The following is an 18,257-nucleotide window of genomic DNA, read 5'->3' as shown; positions in this document are numbered from 1 at the left end:
GATGGCTCCCAACTGTGAAGCCCAATAATATCTATTAATATCAGGGATAGCAATGCCCCCATCATACCAAGGGAGCGTTAATTTAGCCAGAGCAATCCGCGGTCTTCCCCCCCACAACAGTTTCCTTTGTAGACCCTCCACCACACGAAAATAACTAGCTGGGACAATATCAAGCGTGTTCTGAAGGGCATACAGAAAATGAGGACGCAACATCATTTTGAAAAGGGCTGCCCACCCAAGCATCGACAACGGGAGTTTCCGCCAGCCCGCAACATCTCGCTTTAGCCGAGTCAAAGGAGGGAGAAGATTCCTTTCGTATCGAACCATGGGGTCCATCGAAACATAAATTCCGAGATACTTGAACCCCTCTTGTGCTATTTGGATAGGACAGTTACGCGGTAGGATCGGTATCTCGCCACTAAGAACGTACAGATAGGATTTCTCTCAGTTAATGACCAAGCCAGAGTTTGTACCGAAGGAGGTCAGAACATCACAGAGTACTATCAAAGATTTCCTGGGGGAGGTCAAATACAGCAAGATGTCGTCTGCATATAATGAAATACGATCTTCAAATTGTGGAGACCAATTAATACCCTTCATCGAGGGCTCCCAACGGATCCAAGCCGCGAGAAGCTCGAGGGACAACGCAAATAAAAGAGGAGACAGCGGGCAACCCTGGCGAGTACCCCGCCAAGACAAAATGGCTCAGAGACGCGACCATTAACCACTATCTGGGCAAGAGGGTCTGCATAAAGAAGACGCACCCAGCTAATGAAATCCGAACTAAAACCAAATTTAGCTAGCACCGCCCACAGATACGGCCATTAAATAGTATCAAACGCCACTGTGGCATCTAATGACGCCAAAATGGCCGACTCACGCAGCATCGAGGCCCTCGCAAGAGCCCTGTGCAGGCGTCTAAGGTTCAACGCCGTATTCCTGTGCGGGATAAAGCCAGATTGATCCGGGTGAACCAGATCACTAATAACCTTGATTAGTCTATTAGCCAACAACTTTGCAAGAATCTTAGGTTCAGAGTTTAACAATGAGATCGGCCAATACGAAGCACATCTATTCCTCTGTTTCCCTTTGTGAAAGTTGAAGAAATTGATGTACATAGACAGCATTCATTCCCCTTCTTCTCCCACTCCTCTCCCTGTGAGCACCATGAGTACCGTAAACTATTGACCGTACCACTCTGCCAGTAAGAGCCCATACCCCTATGCATATGTACCGCCATTCTAGGCACCATGGCCTTTTTCCATTGGAATCCCCGGTTTCCCTCCTGCGCTATCCTAAACCCCCCTCTCTTATGCGTAGGCCATGAAACCCTCTCCCTCTGCGCGACCCTGCTGCGAAAGGCAACTCTCCTGCTTGACCCGCACAAACCCCCATTCCCCCTTGAAGAAGCATCCTTCGCCTTGGCTGACGTGGCCATCCCCAGCTGCACCTGGCTGCCCACGCTCTCTCACGTACGGGTCATAAGATCTCTCTCTCTCTCTCTCTCTCTCTCTCTGCGTGACCCTGTCCCTGTGTCCACCCTGGTTACCCCTCCCTTCTCCTCACATGGGCAAGTCATAAACCTTTTTCTTCTGCAAGGCCCTGTCCTTGAGAGTTACGAGCGCGCCTGACCAACACCCCCTCCCCTTCCATGAATGCCCCTCTGTTGACAAGCCTTCCCTCCGCTCTCGATTGTCCACGCGGCATGAATACCACTCCTTGATGACCCCTTCCCCCGAGTCCGGCTGACCACACATGTCCGAGGCCATCGCCTAAGCCAGGAGATACCATTTACTGCCCTTATCGTATGAAGTCACTCCTCCTCAAGAGACCCACTATTGGTCTTAGCCACCCCACCCCCTGGGCTATGATCAGGCGTACACATCCTACGAAGCACTCAGCTGCGTGATTGCCCTCCCCTCTTATCAGCAGGTCAAGGGTCCCCATTGTGAACGTATGTGGAGTAGGATCACCACGAGGATTATAGGGATGTCTTTCTTTTGCGTCATACTGTCCTGATTGTGTTATCAAGTGTTCTGTAAGGTATAAAAGCAAGAGTCTCAGCTCACTTGTTAGAGCACCTCCCGAAAGACACTGTGTCTCGTGTCCGAAATGACTGGCTCTCCTCATGAGAAATAAACTCTGTTCTTGATTCCTGCTTCCAGCGCCCGTCTCTTTATTTGGTAATTATTCAACATGGAAACTAAGAGGCGGTTTGCGCCAGCGGCCTGGGCATCGATAGGATTACGGGCTCATTTTCCACAATTGGCGTCCCAACGCGGGGTCCATCAGTGACATAAGGTTCGGTAAGAGAGATCCAGACGAAGAAGTGAACATCTAAATGATCGGGGCATGCCTGCCTTGAGAGGGCCCTCGCCCGGCTGCCGATCGACAGAACTTCACCAATTCTGAACGGACCTCTCTTGAGTGACCTATTGTCCTGACTGGAATCCCCCAGGAATGCTGCATGGAGTAAGAGAACGATCGGGCGCTGGAGAAGGAACTCAAAGAACTGTCCGTATGGTCCGGTCCGGGTAAGATTAAGTAGGGTGTTTTTACGCCTGATTGGTAGGGTGGTTCTATCCACCTGATTGATTGATTGTTTGTATTGAAAATCGGTATTTGTATACCGAAATTGTTGGTATTGGTTCATTTAGCTTTGAAGGCTACTTGACATATTGGTTCTCTTCTGAGAACGAGACATTCTCTGTTTTCAAACAGCGGCGAATAGGAACGTCGTCCCTCTTTGCAGATAGAGAAGGGTAGGTAATGCAGACTTTTGTCCCCGGTATTAATCCGTCATGCCTACTTTTCTCCCCACTGAATTGTTTGAAGTCGATTAATAATCGATTGTTGTTCTTTGAGATCTTCCCTGTCTACAAACTGAGACGAGTAGAAATATTCTGTCTTCCTTTTTGGATAGCGAAGGGCAGGTAATGCAGACATTTGTCCCCGTTGTAATCCGTCATGCCTGTTTTTCTCCCCACTGATTGGTTGGTTGCCTGGACATTGTTGTTCCAGGAATTGTTTCGTTTGAGGTATTTTCTGCCTGCAAACAACGTGGAATAGAAATATTCTATCTAGTCTTTGCAAGTAGTAAAGGGTAGGTTATGCCCCTTTGTGAATTCGTCAGTCCTACCCACTCCCCACTGTTTGGGGGGTAGCTCGCATGGACCGCCCAGGAGACTACCCTTATGGAGGACATATGCTCCCCGCTCATGGGCCATTTAGTGGAGGTAGACCATCTGGTCCGTCCAGGAGGCTACCCTAGTAAATGTAAGTACATCGCTCGGTCTGTCCAGGATGATACCCTAATGAAGGAATATATGTTCCCCTTCTGATCGATAATCTCGTTCCACCCCGGACCATTTATTGGAGGGAGCTCGTCTGGTCAGTCCAGAAGTACCCCCCTAGTGAAAAGGACACATAAAAATATGAAGTAATCACCGTTCCCTACTAACAGAAAGCTTTAGCTCGAAACACGCTAAGGAAGAGAAAGAAAAATAGAAAAAGAAATCAGGCTAAGTCAGTAACCCCCTGATGAGCTTTTGACTTCACTAAAAATAAGAAACATTAGAAATAGTTCATAATAAGAAATATAAAATGGCGAAAAGTTTGGCAGCAAAAATAGCCATGAGGTAGCTAGGCTTCACTGCCTATTCCTGCTCCCAACATGCCTGCCTCATTGCCCGCCACGCCCAAATAACGGTCACATGAAATAGAAACAATCCAATAGGTACCTACCCCCATTCCGGAAGCTCCCGAAGTGCAACAGGTCCGCGGTTACGCCCATCCGGAAGGCGAGGCCTCGAGGCACGAGGGGCTCGCCTGACCACGGTCGGGAGGAGATGATGTTGGGCAGGCGGTCCAAAGAATGGCAGAGACCTCTCCTTCTCTCCTCTCCTGCTGCTCTGCAGGCCACGGGGGGGGGGGCTGTCTTGCCTCAGCCACCGACTACCCCCCCCCTTCTGTCTCTCGCCTGGTCCGACCCACGAAGAAGGCCGAAGCCGGGGGCGAGAATGGCGGCAAATCAAGTAGTCCCGCCACATGTCAAATTCCTGGATAGTTACAGGTAGTGCTGCCACATGTCGACGCCTGGACAGTTCCAGGTAGTCCCGCCACATGTCAAGAAAAAGGGGGGGCTGTCTTGCCTCAGCCACCGACCACCCCCCCCCCATCTTCAATAGCCAGCACGGCCAATATCGAAGCGACGGAGCCGGGGAACGGCGCGGGGTCGCTGGAAGGGGGAGGTGACGCGAACGAGCCTCCCCCACCTCCCTCCAGGTGGAGGCTTCCAGCGACACCCCAATGCTCTTACTTAAAGAGGGTCAACATCATAAAGCGGTCTTCTGCCCAGGACGGGCACACGCTCCATGCCTTCTCCCCTCAACCTTGAAGATTCTATAAGAGCCGGGGGGCACCCCGATCCCTCCGCATGGGTGCCCCCGCCCCCTTCACTGGGAACGACGACTCCGGTGCAACTCCTGCCGGCACCAGCCTCGGATTGGAAATGGCTAAAATGCAGCCGCTGCACAGACTTGTTCAGTTCCGGAGGAACACCAGGATGACCCGGTAGGAAAATTGTTGCCGCCCTCCCCACTCTTTGACTCATGGTCCATATTTGTTAGACTGTTAACCACATAGCACAAAACTTTTTGAACTGCCAACGGAAAGTTCTGGGCCAACCATGCGAGACTAGAGACACTCTGGCTGTGCCGGAACTTGCCTGACCCCACCCAAAATGGCGCCGCCACAAAATGAAACGTATTTGAATAAACTTTGTTGCACCCTGATTGCGCAGCTTGTTGCCCCGAGATCTATATGCAGTTTTTTGGATAATGAAAGTAGATATGAAGGACGTTGAGTATGTGCTTGGATAATGAATTGACTTAGGGTGGGTACTGATTATGATTTGGAAAATGAATTGGTGTAATTTAGATAACGAATGAGAATTGGATAATGAATTTATGAATTAATTAAAAATGAATTCTTGACATGCATCATGCTTGCTCTGTAAGGAATTTTTAATATGATTTTATTGCACTGCTGCACTTTATGTAATGAACTGCCACCAATTTCGTTTATTAAAAGTATTTTGAAAAAGAAAGCATGGTTGTAGCAGCTGCATTAATGAGTTTTGGATGCCCTACTACTGTGAACGAAGAATAAGTATGTAGAGCAAAAGGGATCAGATATTTAGCAGCTCCATTATGTGTCACAACCAGCCGGAAAAGTGTTTTAGCCGCTCTTAAATCGAGACCACAGAAATGCCACCTGGCCGTCACCCTTGCACCCGACAGAGAGGGTCACGACCGAGTAACTCGCGTAGATATGTAGATCGTCAATGATCATCTATCTGACATTACTGGTCCCTCTAGGCTTAAACGCCGAGATGGCAAGGGAATGCAGTACGAGGAGATAGGACGAGTATGTGGTAGGTAAAAACATTTTTGGATTACTGCATGATGATGTGCTTTGAATGCTGCCCCCCACCCCTTCTTTTCCCTCCCTTCTGCAGGTCACGTCAGAACATCGGCTAAAGTGTGGAAGAGCGACGGTCGGACCACCGACGAAAAAGGGAAAAAGGGAATATGTGTGTAGTCGTCATAACGATAAGTTTTTTACAAGACGTAGGCTTAACATGACTGTTCCTCCTTAGGACATAGCGACTGAGAGGATGGACCGACATAGACACTGGACAGGTACTGAATGACGAAAAATTGACTAGAAATGACGTGTTAAATAATGCAACTGGACGTTTGACTAGGTAGGGAAAGGACAAAGAAAACTGTAAGGGTAAGGGTTGCCATGGCACCGCCCGCCTAGGAAGTTAGAAATGTTGCCGATGTTCAAAATGCACTACCCCCTTTTTCACACTCTTATAGATATAGCCAAGCTGTCCGACTGTTCTCCCGATCAATACTTGCCGTTGCCTCAGCCTGGAGAACTTCCCGCCAAAGGAGGGAACAGAAAAATGGCTTAAGATCCAACCATGGGTAACTAGCACGACCAGGTTAATTACTGATCGACCAACCGAGGTGTGAGTATTGGTAATTGGGAACGCTCGCAGACGTGACAAGCGAGAAGGAAAAGGGGGGGGAGGGTAGAAAGAGCTAAGCACATAGATAAATAGGATAGTAAAGATACGTAGGATATATATAAAAACAGCTGTCTTGTCGTAAATGTCTTGTATATGTGTAATACATGTGTCGTCTTCCCTGTCTGAGTTTGTGTATGTGTAATGTACGAATTTATGTCTTCCCTCTGTCTGTATCTGCATGTTACCTGACCTTTTGCTGTTCCGTGTTGTGAGCGCACTAAATGACTTATTTTCGTACACGTCTCTCTCTCTCTCTCTCCACCCCCTTATCTCTCTCTTTCTCTCTCTCTCTCTCTTTCTCTCTCTCTCTACATGTCATACATGTACCGAATGGCTCGTTTAGATTGCGGACGACCCTCACTCACTATGAGAGTCTCCCTATGTTCTCTCCCTCTTTTTTTTTGGTAAAATTGTGCCCCACCGGCACCAGTCTGATTTGATACATTGAACGCGAAGGTGTTCAGCAAAATTGACCGAAACTAAAATGATCGTATCTCGCCATACTACTGCCTCTCCTTTCTGCAAAATGAATGAACTTGAATTGGCTGAGAAGGAAAGGACAGGTAAGACGACTAAAGTCCCCCAAATCTGGCCATTAAAAGGGGAACTGTATGTCAATGGCACCTTATGTCTGTTCTTCAGAGACGAACGCCAACGTCTAGATTGAACCCCCAATGCCCAGATTGCCCCACCCCCTTTTGCACCCAAGCGCTAGCGCCCGAAGCATCCCCGCCCCATTTTTGATACACCCCAGTTGCTGTCCCGAATATAAACATGATGACCATGAGTAGCTGTTGGCCCCTGAGAAAACACTGTTTTACCTGACTATCGATGATGGCACCCCCGCCCTGTCTGAAAATGTTAGCCAGTCCTGAAGGGAAATGCTCCGTAATGTTGAATATGATATAACGCACAGTTGATGGGAATATCATTTATCCTCACTTGAGTTATAAAAAGGACAATGAATAACCCTGCCATAAACTCAGTAGGAATGCTGACACATGCACTGCTTGGTAATAGACCTCTGACTGTGACCAATGAGCGTATCTCCCAAATGCGTAGAATTGAGGGAGGAATTCACATGCGTAGATATCTTCTTTTGCCATTTCTCTAAAACCTTGTCTTGTACCTATTCAAAGATTCACGATCACCGAAGGAGATGGGTCAGATGTGACGTGCAGCCTGACTGCGGATCTTGGGACTCGAGTGACCTCGACCAAAGGTGGAGCCGCAGAGCAACAGGATACGGGACGAGACCGCAATTTCAACGTGAAAAAAAAAGAAAAACGATGGGCCGCCTTGAAGCCCTCCGTCTGCTAACTCACGTGTGCCTGGAGTCTCCGTCCCCCTTCCTTGGGCCCGATGGATGGGCCTGCCTGCTTGTTATCCTTTGCTCCCTTGGTCCCTTTTGTGTGTCCCAGGAACTCTGACCCAACTCCGCCCTCTCACCTATCGACTATTTGAGCCACACTCACCCTCATTTCCACGTGACTTTTTGCCAAAGGAAAGAACAGCATTCCACTGGGAATAGGTGCTGCCACCGAACTATGGGTGCCGAGCATAAGGCGCCACCAACCGGATTGTTTAGGGAACAGGACTGTGGTCTAACAGCAGAGGACTGACCGCACCCTGCAACGCGAAAGGATAGAACTGAGCTGGACCCATAGCTCCCCCGCCGGTGCTCAACAGTGCCAACGAAAGTACACGGACTAGAGCCTACCAGTGATGGCTCACTGATAAAAAGACACTGGGACGAAGAGATCATGTGTATTGAACTGAATTCCGCTCTCAACTACCTGGTCAAAACCGTTCAATTGGTCACATTTTTAAGTTAGATAGATTTATGCTATGTAGTGCGTTTAATTGTCAGAAACACAACGAAAATGTAATTTTCTCTGTACTGCATTCTGCCCATCACCTTAACTGTCTATGATTGTACGCCAAATGTTAGTATCGACAAAATGCTAATTCATCAATGATGCCTGTCTACCTGTAAGCTCGTCAATTGCGAAAATGACTGCTGTCATGTAAAAAGGGGCGACTCTGAAAGTTGAAGAAATTGATGTACATAGACAGCATTCATTCCCCTTCTTCTCCCACTCCTCTCCCTGTGAGCACCATGAGTACCGTAAACTATTGACCGTACCACTCTGCCAGTAAGAGCCCATACCCCTATGCATATGTACCGCCATTCTAGGCACCATGGCCTTTTTCCATTGGAATCCCCGGTTTCCCTCCTGCGCTATCCTAAACCCCCCTCTCTTATGCGTAGGCCATGAAACCCTCTCCCTCTGCGCGACCCTGCTGCGAAAGGCAACTCTCCTGCTTGACCCGCACAAACCCCCATTCCCCCTTGAAGAAGCATCCTTCGCCTTGGCTGACGTGCCAATCCCCAGCTGCACCTGGCTGCCCACGCTCTCTCACGTACGGGTCATAAGATCTCTCTCTCTCTCTCTCTCTCTCTGCGTGACCCTGTCCCTGTGTCCACCTTGGTTACCCCTCCCTTCTCCTCACATGGGCAAGTCATAAACCTTTTTCTTCTGCAAGGCCCTGTCCTTGAGAGTTACGAGCGCGCCTGACCAACACCCCCTCCCCTTCCATGAATGCCCCTCTGTTGACAAGCCTTCCCTCCGCTCTCGATTGTCCACGCGGCATGAATACCACTCCTTGATGACCCCTTCCCCCGAGTCCGGCTGACCACACATGTCCGAGGCCATCGCCTAAGCCAGGAGATACCATTTACTGCCCTTATCGTATGAAGTCACTCCTCCTCAAGAGACCCACTATTGGTCTTAGCCACCCCACCCCCTGAGCTATGATCAGGCGTACACATCCTACGAAGCACTCAGCTGCGTGATTGCCCTCCCCTCTTATCAGCAGGTCAAGGGTCCCCATTGTGAACGTATGTGGAGTAGGATCACCACGAGGATTATAGGGATGTCTTTCTTTTGCGTCATACTGTCCTGATTGTGTTATCAAGTGTTCTGTAAGGTATAAAAGCAAGAGTCTCAGCTCACTTGTTAGAGCACCTCCCGAAAGACACTGTGTCTCGTGTCCGAAATGACTGGCTCTCCTCATGAGAAATAAACTCTGTTCTTGATTCCTGCTTCCAGCGCCCGTCTCTTTATTTGGTAATTATTCAACATGGAAACTAAGAGGCGGTTTGCGCCAGCGGCCTGGGCATCGATAGGATTACGGGCTCATTTTCCACACCTTCCTTATGAATTACCACAATCGACGCCAATCTCTGATCATGGGGAGGAGACCACGATCCCGGGATTCCAGGAACATGTCTCTCAAATATGGAGCAATCCTATCCGGGCGAAGCTTGTAAAGCTCAATCGGGAGACCGTTGGGACCCATCGCCTTACCAGAGCTACCTCATCTGCAGTGATCTTACCGTCCATAAGGTCCCGGTCAGCCTCAGACAGGCACGGGAGCGCAATATCTCGTAACAACAAGCATGAGTCCTCCTCCGGTCTATCCGACACGGAAGAGTTCACAGAGCAAAAGTGATCCGCGAAGCATGCCACTATCTCCTGCGGGTCGGTGACCAGAACTCCACTCTCTGTCTCAATTTCCGGTACAACATGACCAGCTCTGTCTTTTCTGTCCAACCATGCTATTAATTTGCCGGTCTTGTCCCCAACGCCATAGAGACGCCCCTGTTGTTCCCAAATAAGGGCCTACGCACCATCTGTTACCAAAGTTCTATATTCCATCTGCTTCAATTAGCTTCAATTGCAGGACATGCAATCTAGAGCGGGTAATCTCTTGCTCCAATTCCAATTCCAAATCAGCTATCTCCGTCTCTATCCTCACCACGTCCTCTTGCTTCTGTTTTTTAACACCAGCAATTAAAGAGAGAGCTTGACCCCTAAGTACTGTCTTAAAAGCCTCCCACAGCGATATCGAGGAAGAAACAGAACCCTCATTTTCCCAGAAATAATGTTCCAATGCCTTTACAAGTGCACTGCGAGTCTTGGGATTACGAAGATACCAAGGGTTAATAGGAGCTATCCTTCCCTCAGAGCCTGGTGCCAGTTCAAACTGAAACCAAAGCGCAGAGTGATCGGAAATACCCCGAGCCATATGTCTGACCTCCGCAACATAGGATGCCTGTGCAGCCGGTACTAACACATATTCTATCCTGGAGAGACTACTGTGGGCGCCCGAAAGAAAGGTATACTGTTGCTGAGTAGTGTGGAGCAACCTCCAGCAGTCCACCATTCCCATCGTATCAATGAAGTCAGGCAGCCAGCCATGAGCCCCCCCCGAGATCTGTAGGTGGATGCCTATCCAACACACCAGATACCACTGCATTAAAATCACCACCCAGTATCAGAAACCCCCCAGGGAGATCGAGTAGAACCCGTCTGTAATGCGGGGCGATCTGCGGGCCGGAAAAGCAGGCGAGGAGGCCGTATGTAGTGTGCTATTCTGTAGGTTTATTATACAAGGAGGCAGAATCAATGTCACAACAAAAGGGATGCAAGGAGGGTTCCGGGTCCGCAGTCCGCTCCGGGTCTTGGGTGTAGTCCAGGGTCTGGGATCCTCCGACGACAGCTCCGGTGTAGGGGAGTTCCACGGAGGGCAGTAAGAGGAAGAAACAAAGGACCGTTAGTCTTATCCTTATGATCCGATGCTATACCGAACACCGTCACCCGGGTCGTGAGGGGGCGGGAAGAGAAAAGAGACCGTGAGGAAAGGAGGGTGTAGGGAGGCCGGAACACAAGGGGGTTTCTAGAAAGGGTGTCGGGAAGGGGTGTGTGGGAACGGGGACACGGGGGCCACTTCAAACAGTGCAAGTGCTATACAAGTATACTACAGTGCGGGGTACGTGATGCTAAAGAGAAGGGTTTATTTACAGGGCGTTAAGGGACTCCTAATGAGTAGGGGTAAGGAAGGCTTAAGACACTCACCCGGTCCGCCGTAACTCTCCAAGTGAGTTAAGGCCGCTCTTCAGCCACCTCCTGTGGGCTCCACCACTCTTCGGTCCACACCTCTCCGTCACACGTCTCCTCTCCTTCTTCAGCTCCAGTCCGAATCTCCTGCCACAAAGCTCCGACGGGGTGTTCTACTCGGATCCTCCTTTTATCCTGTGCTGACTCTGCCGCTAAGGCGGGACTTCCGGGGTCGGAGGGATATACTTCCTCCGGGCTCGTGGTTCTGGTTGGTCCCTGGGGAAGAGAGAAGGGCGGAGCCTCGTGGGTTATGGCCGGAATGCCGAGTTCTGTCTTTTCCATAGGATATGGTGTGTGCTTTCGTAGTCCCGGTGGTGGAAAAGACCGAGGTAGGTGCGGGGTAGAACAGCCCTCCTGGGGGCCCCGCGGGGGCGCCACCTCACACCGTCCCAAGTCAGCAAAGGTAGTAGACTGCAGGCCAGGAGGAACATAAACAGACACCAGGGAAAGAGTGCGACCCTCCCACCGTCCCGATAGCGCCCTCTCTCATCGAGGACCGTTGACTCCACCTCGAACAGAAGAGAATTCTTAATGAGGATTCCAACCCCCCGGGACCGAGATGAGAACCCAGCATGAGCCACCAAACGATATCCCTTTCTATTCATGGCATGGCATGTATTACCGACTAAGTGGGTTTCTTGAAGTAAAACCACGTCCGGAGAGTGCCGTTTCAGGAGTTGCAACACTACCCCACGTTTAATCTTGTCCCCCAACCCATTAACATTCCAGCTCATCAACCTCAACCCCCTAACCCCATCATAAAACAGATAGAAAACCTACCCCCCATCCGAGTCCAGCACATCAATACAAGTGTCTTGCAATATAAGGCCTTGCTGAAAAACGAAACTGAAAACCAACACTCCCCCACCCAAACAGCCCGTTACAATACCCCCCACCCTGCACCCCTGCTTCCGACTATAGGGCCACCCCAACTCGCAGTGTGCCTGTCGCCCTCACATCTAAACTAAACTACAAAAAGTTAGGCTGAGGAGGAGAGAGACCCCCCGATAGCCCAGTAACACCCCATACCATCTGCGTGAAAATGCACATAGAGACTAGAACCACCATAATATGAAATGCCCTAGCGTCCCCAGGAACCAGACAAATTATGCTCATTCCTGCTCCATAGTTCCTCCCTCAGTCTAATCAGAATGTCTCTCTGGATCTTGCTGGGCCGGCAAAGAATCCAACCAATCAGCCACCACTTCGGGTTTGTCAAAGAAATAGGTCCGCTCGTCATGCTCGATCCTCAACTTGGCCGGGAAAAGCATGGCATATTTGAGACCCAGGTCTCGAAGTCTCCTCTTCACCCCCAGAAAATGGAGTCTTTGTTTTTGGACCGCTTGAGTGAAGTCCGGATAAAGTCCGGATAAAAGCTGATAGTTGAGTTCTCGAACTTCAAGGGCCCACCCGCTCGAGAGGCCTGGAGGATAGCGTCCCTGTCTCAAAAGTTAAAGATCCGCGCTATAATAGGCCTCGGTGGGGTGCCCACTTTCGGTCTTCCACCAGGGACCCTGTGGGCGCGCTCCACAGTAAAGAACTTGCTCTGTCCCTTGGGCTTTAGCTGGTTGATAAAAAGGTCCTCCACAAAAAGGTCGGTCGCTTGATCCTCTGCCTTTTCCGGAACTCCAATTATACGGACATTATTCCTTCGGGCCCTCCCTTCAAAGTCCTCAAGGCGACGGATAACAATGTCATTCGAGGCCCTCAGGTTTCGGACCTCGGTCTGCGACTCGACGACGATCAGTGCATGATGGGAACAGGGCAAACCAAACTACCAAGCCAATTCTTATACTGGGAAGGAAACAAGCTTCCGGGGACCGGTTTCTAGCATTTCAGCCGTCGTCGGCCCAGCTTGCTTGAATCCTGATGGTGCAATGAGCAAGGGACTCCCATCTGAGTATACCCTTCCACGCTTATGGTGGACAAAATGATTCAGAAAAGGGGGTGGTGATGAACAGAGTGTCTGAATTAAGCAGACCACTCTTACCCAGTCCAAAGATCAGGGCTTGATCCATCACCGTTTTCTGAATCTCTCTATGAACGGCTTCCCTTCCAAAGGTCCTAAATCTGAAATGTGGATTCAGGTCCCTGAGTAAAAATGTTGCTAATGGGAGACTATCACACCTTCTAGTTGGATATGCCTCAACCCACCATGATAAAATACACACCACAACCAAGATGTACCTCTACAAAGTCAAGCTGGATTCTATTGAAAGGACCCCCCAACTTCCCAATGAGAGTCAAGGCAACCACAGTTTTCTTTCCAGCATTCATCTGTTAACATGTAACACATCTGTGGCACACTGCTTCACCAAATACACAAAAACTTGGGTTAACCACATTTGTCTAAACACTTGTATCATGGCATCGCTCCCAGTGTGGACTGCTCCATGAATCTGCCTCGCCATAGTGCTCAGTAAACAATCTGGCAACACTGCTCTACCATCTGTTGAAACCCAAATGCCTTCATCTCATTTCTCACAACCTGCTTTAATCCAACCAGCTTTTCTTGGTCTGACACTTCTCCCTGCAGACACTTAACCTCATCCCATGTGTCCTCTATGGCTAACATCATGCTGAGCTTGGTTCTTTTTGTGCTCTCTCCTGAATAATCCCCATTAATATTGCAAGAATGTATGGCACCAAAGCATGCAACTTCATCTGCATACCTGTTACCCACAGTGACAAAATCTTCCCCCTTTGCATGGGCAGTACATTTCACCACAAGCGGTACAAAAGAGGGTGGTGATGGACGGAGCATCTGAATCAATCAAACACTCACACCCAGTCAAAAGATCTGGGTTTAATCCATCACCGTTCTTTAGCCCACTCTGCCACCCCAGTTCAGATATGGCTATATGCAAATCAGTCTGACCCTGTGCCTCATGGGAACAGTCCAGCCCGAACTGCCAAGCCATGTCTTCCCTGGACCGGAAACAAGCTTCCGAGGACCGGTTTCTGGCATTCCAGCCGTCTTCAGCCCGGCTTGCTTGAATCCAGTGGCAAAGTGAGCAAGGGACTCATGTCTGAGCATACCCTGCCACACTTATGGCGGCCAAAAGTGGTACAAAAAGGGGTGGTGATGGACGGAGCATCTGAATCAATCAAACTCTCACACCCAGTCAAAAGATCTGGGTTTAATCCATCACCGTTCTTTAGCCCACTCTGCCACCCCAGTTCAGACATGGCTACATGCAAATCAGTCTGACCCTGTGCCTCATGGGAACAGTACAGCCCGAACTGCCAAGCCATGTCTTCCCTGGACCGGACACAAGCTTCCGAGGACCGGTTTCTGGCATTCCAGCCGTCTTCAGCCCGGCTTGCTTGAATCCAGTGGCAAAGTGAGCAAGGGACTCATGTCTGAGCATACCCTACCACACTTATGGCGGCCAAAAGCGGTACAAAAGAGGGTGGTGATGGACGGAGCATCTGAATCAATCAAACACTCACACCCAGTCAAAAGATCTGGGTTTAATCCATCACCGTTCTTTAGCCCACTCTGCCACCCCAGTTCAGATATGGCTATATGCAAATCAGTCTGACCCATGTTTCCTGTGAACAGATAATTTAAAATGTCCTTATGTAAGATAACCAATCTTCATTCTTGAATTTGGCAGATAAACCTGCTATGTTCCAGGAAACTATTTTAAAATCACCCTCATTATGTCTATCTCAGCTATCCAATGTCAGGTGGGTTTGGGGCTCGTGGGGTTCCATATTTTGGTGGTTAAGCTCTTGCGCTCGGGTTACTAGATAATCTGAGGTAGTTGAATCTACAGCTTCCCCATTTGTCCTTGACACGATTCTATAGCAATGACTTTGTTTCCATAGGCAAAGACACCCTTAACTGCCCCAGGCAAACACAGTCAATCAATATCGTTTAGGTCTCTAACATTACTGAGGGGAGCATAAAAATTATGGGCCGGGACTATAAATTCTCCCCCATGCGCTCCCACCAAGTGCCCCCTATGTTCGTGCTGGTTATTCAGGTTCATCATGTGTCTGTAAAAGAAGGCCTGTGGGACCAATTTAATACTTGAGACGCCCTCATCTTGATAAAGCCCCTTACTCTGTGTGAGCAACTTGCGCAAGAGCTCGGGGTACCTTAAATTCACAATCACGCAGTCCCCTGGAAAAACTTTCCTGGACCTGACAATTCAAGACACCCTTCTGGCCATCATGATGTGCCTATGGTTGATAATATTGAACCCTACATCCCTGCACATCCAGTGGGCTGCCTTGTTGATCAATTTTAAAGTGGATTCTTCTCCATCACTCATACAGACCGGAACGCCAGTCAAAACCACTGTATATGGACATGAGGCGGGAGGTAGATCTAAAACCAGCAGATCTGTTTTACCCTGGGTACTTTGAGTTGACAACTCCTTAGATTGTTGCTGTGTAGTAGCTCTACCCCCTAATTTAGTGGGGGTGGTTTGTTGTGCTGGGAAATTACCTGCAGACCCTACCCTCAGGCCCCTATGTCCCCTGGGGGTGATGCTCGTACTAATTCTGTTTCCTCACGGGGGAACTGGGTATGGCACTCTACTCCCTCCATCCTGTGTGCCCATGAGCTGTCATTGACCCCGTTTTCTCCCCCCTTTCCCGCTGCTATTGCGGGGGCGACTAGTAATTTAGGAGCTTCCAATACCCTACAAGAGCTTGTTGCAAACCGGCTAGCCTCATTAACAGGTGCGCTAATCTGGGCCATGAATAACGACAGTTGGTCCTCTATTGACCTTAGTTTGCCTAGTAAGAGCCCTAAAAGAACAGTTAGCAACGTTTCCACTCTTTTCCAGTACTCAAGATTAGCCCCCAGCCCTGCAATAGCACCTTCACTACTATAGGACATTTGATTATCTACAAACCCCCCTGTATCAAGGAGCCTAGTTACATGGGTCTCTGGTCTGGGCTTTTGTTTCTGTTTTTGTTTTGATTTAGAAGACACCCCACCCCTGCTTTGCTTTGCTGGCGGCTCGTCGCTATCTAAGACTTTCGTCGTGCTAACAGGATTGGAGGCCCTTTTTGAAGGGGTAATAACCTCTCCGCCTAAACTTGAAATGGTTACATCACTTGTAGTCTGTGTAATCAGCGCTGTAGCCACAGCCCCCTGCCCTGGCGATAATCCCCCACAACATTCTGTAACAGGCTAAATCAGCAGGGATGTGCAGGAACAATTGCGACCTGCAAAACCACCCCTGCGCCACCACTGATGCGCTGCATTTACAATGCGGCGCGCCATGGCGCACGGAAGGGGCAGATGAGTGTCGCATCCCCCGGCGGAAATGCTGCGCATTGCTTGAGTCACATCACAAGCGTGATGCGGCTCCAGCAAGGCTCGGAGGTGCCCTATGCCTAACATGCTGCGTCAATCCTTCCGCCTGCTTCAAGCAGGCGCAAGGTTTTAATGTAGCATGGCCGTAAAAGTGACTCCGTGAAATCTTGTAGGTTTCACTGCGTCACTTTTTAGAGGCGTACCTGCGAGGGAATGCCCACCCTGCGCTGGAACGCCCCACCTGGGCAGGTTTCATGTGGCGCAGGGGCGTACAACGTGACGCATCTCCCTAGATGTGTCACGTTGTAAATACGGTACATAATGGCACAGAAGTGACGCAACGGCTGCATAAATGTGTCGCATCGGGCTTGTAAATCTGCCCCAAAGTGATTTGCCCAGAATCACAGGATGTTCAGCGCCATTGCCGAGACTCGAACCTGGTTCCACTGGTCCGAGGTTGACCGCCCTAGCCGTTAGGCCAACTCCTCTCCCCGCTGTTGCCCTTGAAAGTTGTGAAGTGTCTTTGCTATTTGCCCTGCTTTTGAATAAATAGTCAATAATGTCTCCCGTGTAATAGGCACCAGATAAATTACATAGAAACTTTTCAATTTACCCAATGGCTGGTTAAATAGGCCTCCAAATATTATACTCTGTACAGGAAAGTACGCGGATCGTGCCAAATCCCCGTTCCGGCAGCCATTTCTTTCTGGAGCTGGGATCTGGCTGACCTAGAGAAACATGCTGAATTGGTCCTGTTTTTTTGGGGGGGCACCAGGGCACATTTAAGCATTACCCGCACGGTGTCTGCATTCTGTTTGGAGCAGCAACGCGGAGGCAACAAGGAGGTTTTATTATTTGCACTCCCAACTGGGCAAAAAAATAAAAGACGGCCCTTTGCATCAGAAAGGGCAATCAGCCCTCCATTTGTTTGAGTATAATACTGGTAGGAAGCTATCTGAACCTAACACCTAGACGCTAAAGCAATGAATGGAAATAAAGGCACACAGTATGATATCACTTTACAAGTAATTAAGAGAAACTATGATTTGGTGGCAGGTTTTAAATTTTGTTCAACTCCCTGTGTAAGAGATGTGCTTGCACTGTAAGAATGTAAGATGTATAGGTCTGTATTAGTAATTACACAAACATTGATGTAAATAGCACCTAATATTTGTTTTAATTCTTTTATAGCGCTGCTCGTCCCAGTACAGGGTGGAAAACCACTTTACAACACACACAGAGGCACAATAAATCACGCATGTGTAAAACAATATACAAGAAATGTTATATAAAATATGGAGGGTTACAACTTATAAGGTGTAGGAAGCACATATCATCCATACTTGCAGACATTGTGTTAGGAGTGAATGGCCCAAAGAAACACAAAATCAGGATGTAAAACCTAATACAGTGATTATGGTTGTTTGTACTAACAAAATGATCTCAGTGTCCAAAGCAGTAGCCAAATTACCTATCTCAGTAAAAAGCAGATCTGTGATCTGCATGTTACACAATGTGCTTTGCAGCAGGCACATTAACCATCTTTGCTACTTTTAATCAAAATGGTGACTGGACAAAACAAAGTATTCTCCCAGAACTGTTTTCTGCACTTCTGCACTGCAGTTATTTTACAGCTATCCTATATTCCCTTCAAAATTGCTGGGCACACAATGAGCTCTGCAGCAGGTGTCTTAACCCTATAAGATATTTTAAAATACAGCCTCTTTGTGACCAATTAGGCAATCTAGAAAGACTTACTGTCCCATATGTCCTTGTTGCCAATTCATTTGCAGCAGATCTTTATTAAATAAATGTATAAGTTGACTGTCAGACTCTGGTTTTGTAGCTCTGCCCCTCATGACTCCACCCCCTTCCCTCTACCACACCATGAGCACCATTTTATGGTTTCGTTTAA

The sequence above is a fragment of the Lissotriton vulgaris genome, chromosome 11 (assembly GCF_964263255.1).
Source record: "Lissotriton vulgaris chromosome 11, aLisVul1.2, whole genome shotgun sequence".
Lineage (NCBI taxonomy): Eukaryota > Metazoa > Chordata > Amphibia > Caudata > Salamandridae > Lissotriton > Lissotriton vulgaris.
The sequence above is the reverse complement of the archived record's forward strand: the minus strand, read 5'-3'. Positions refer to the sequence as shown.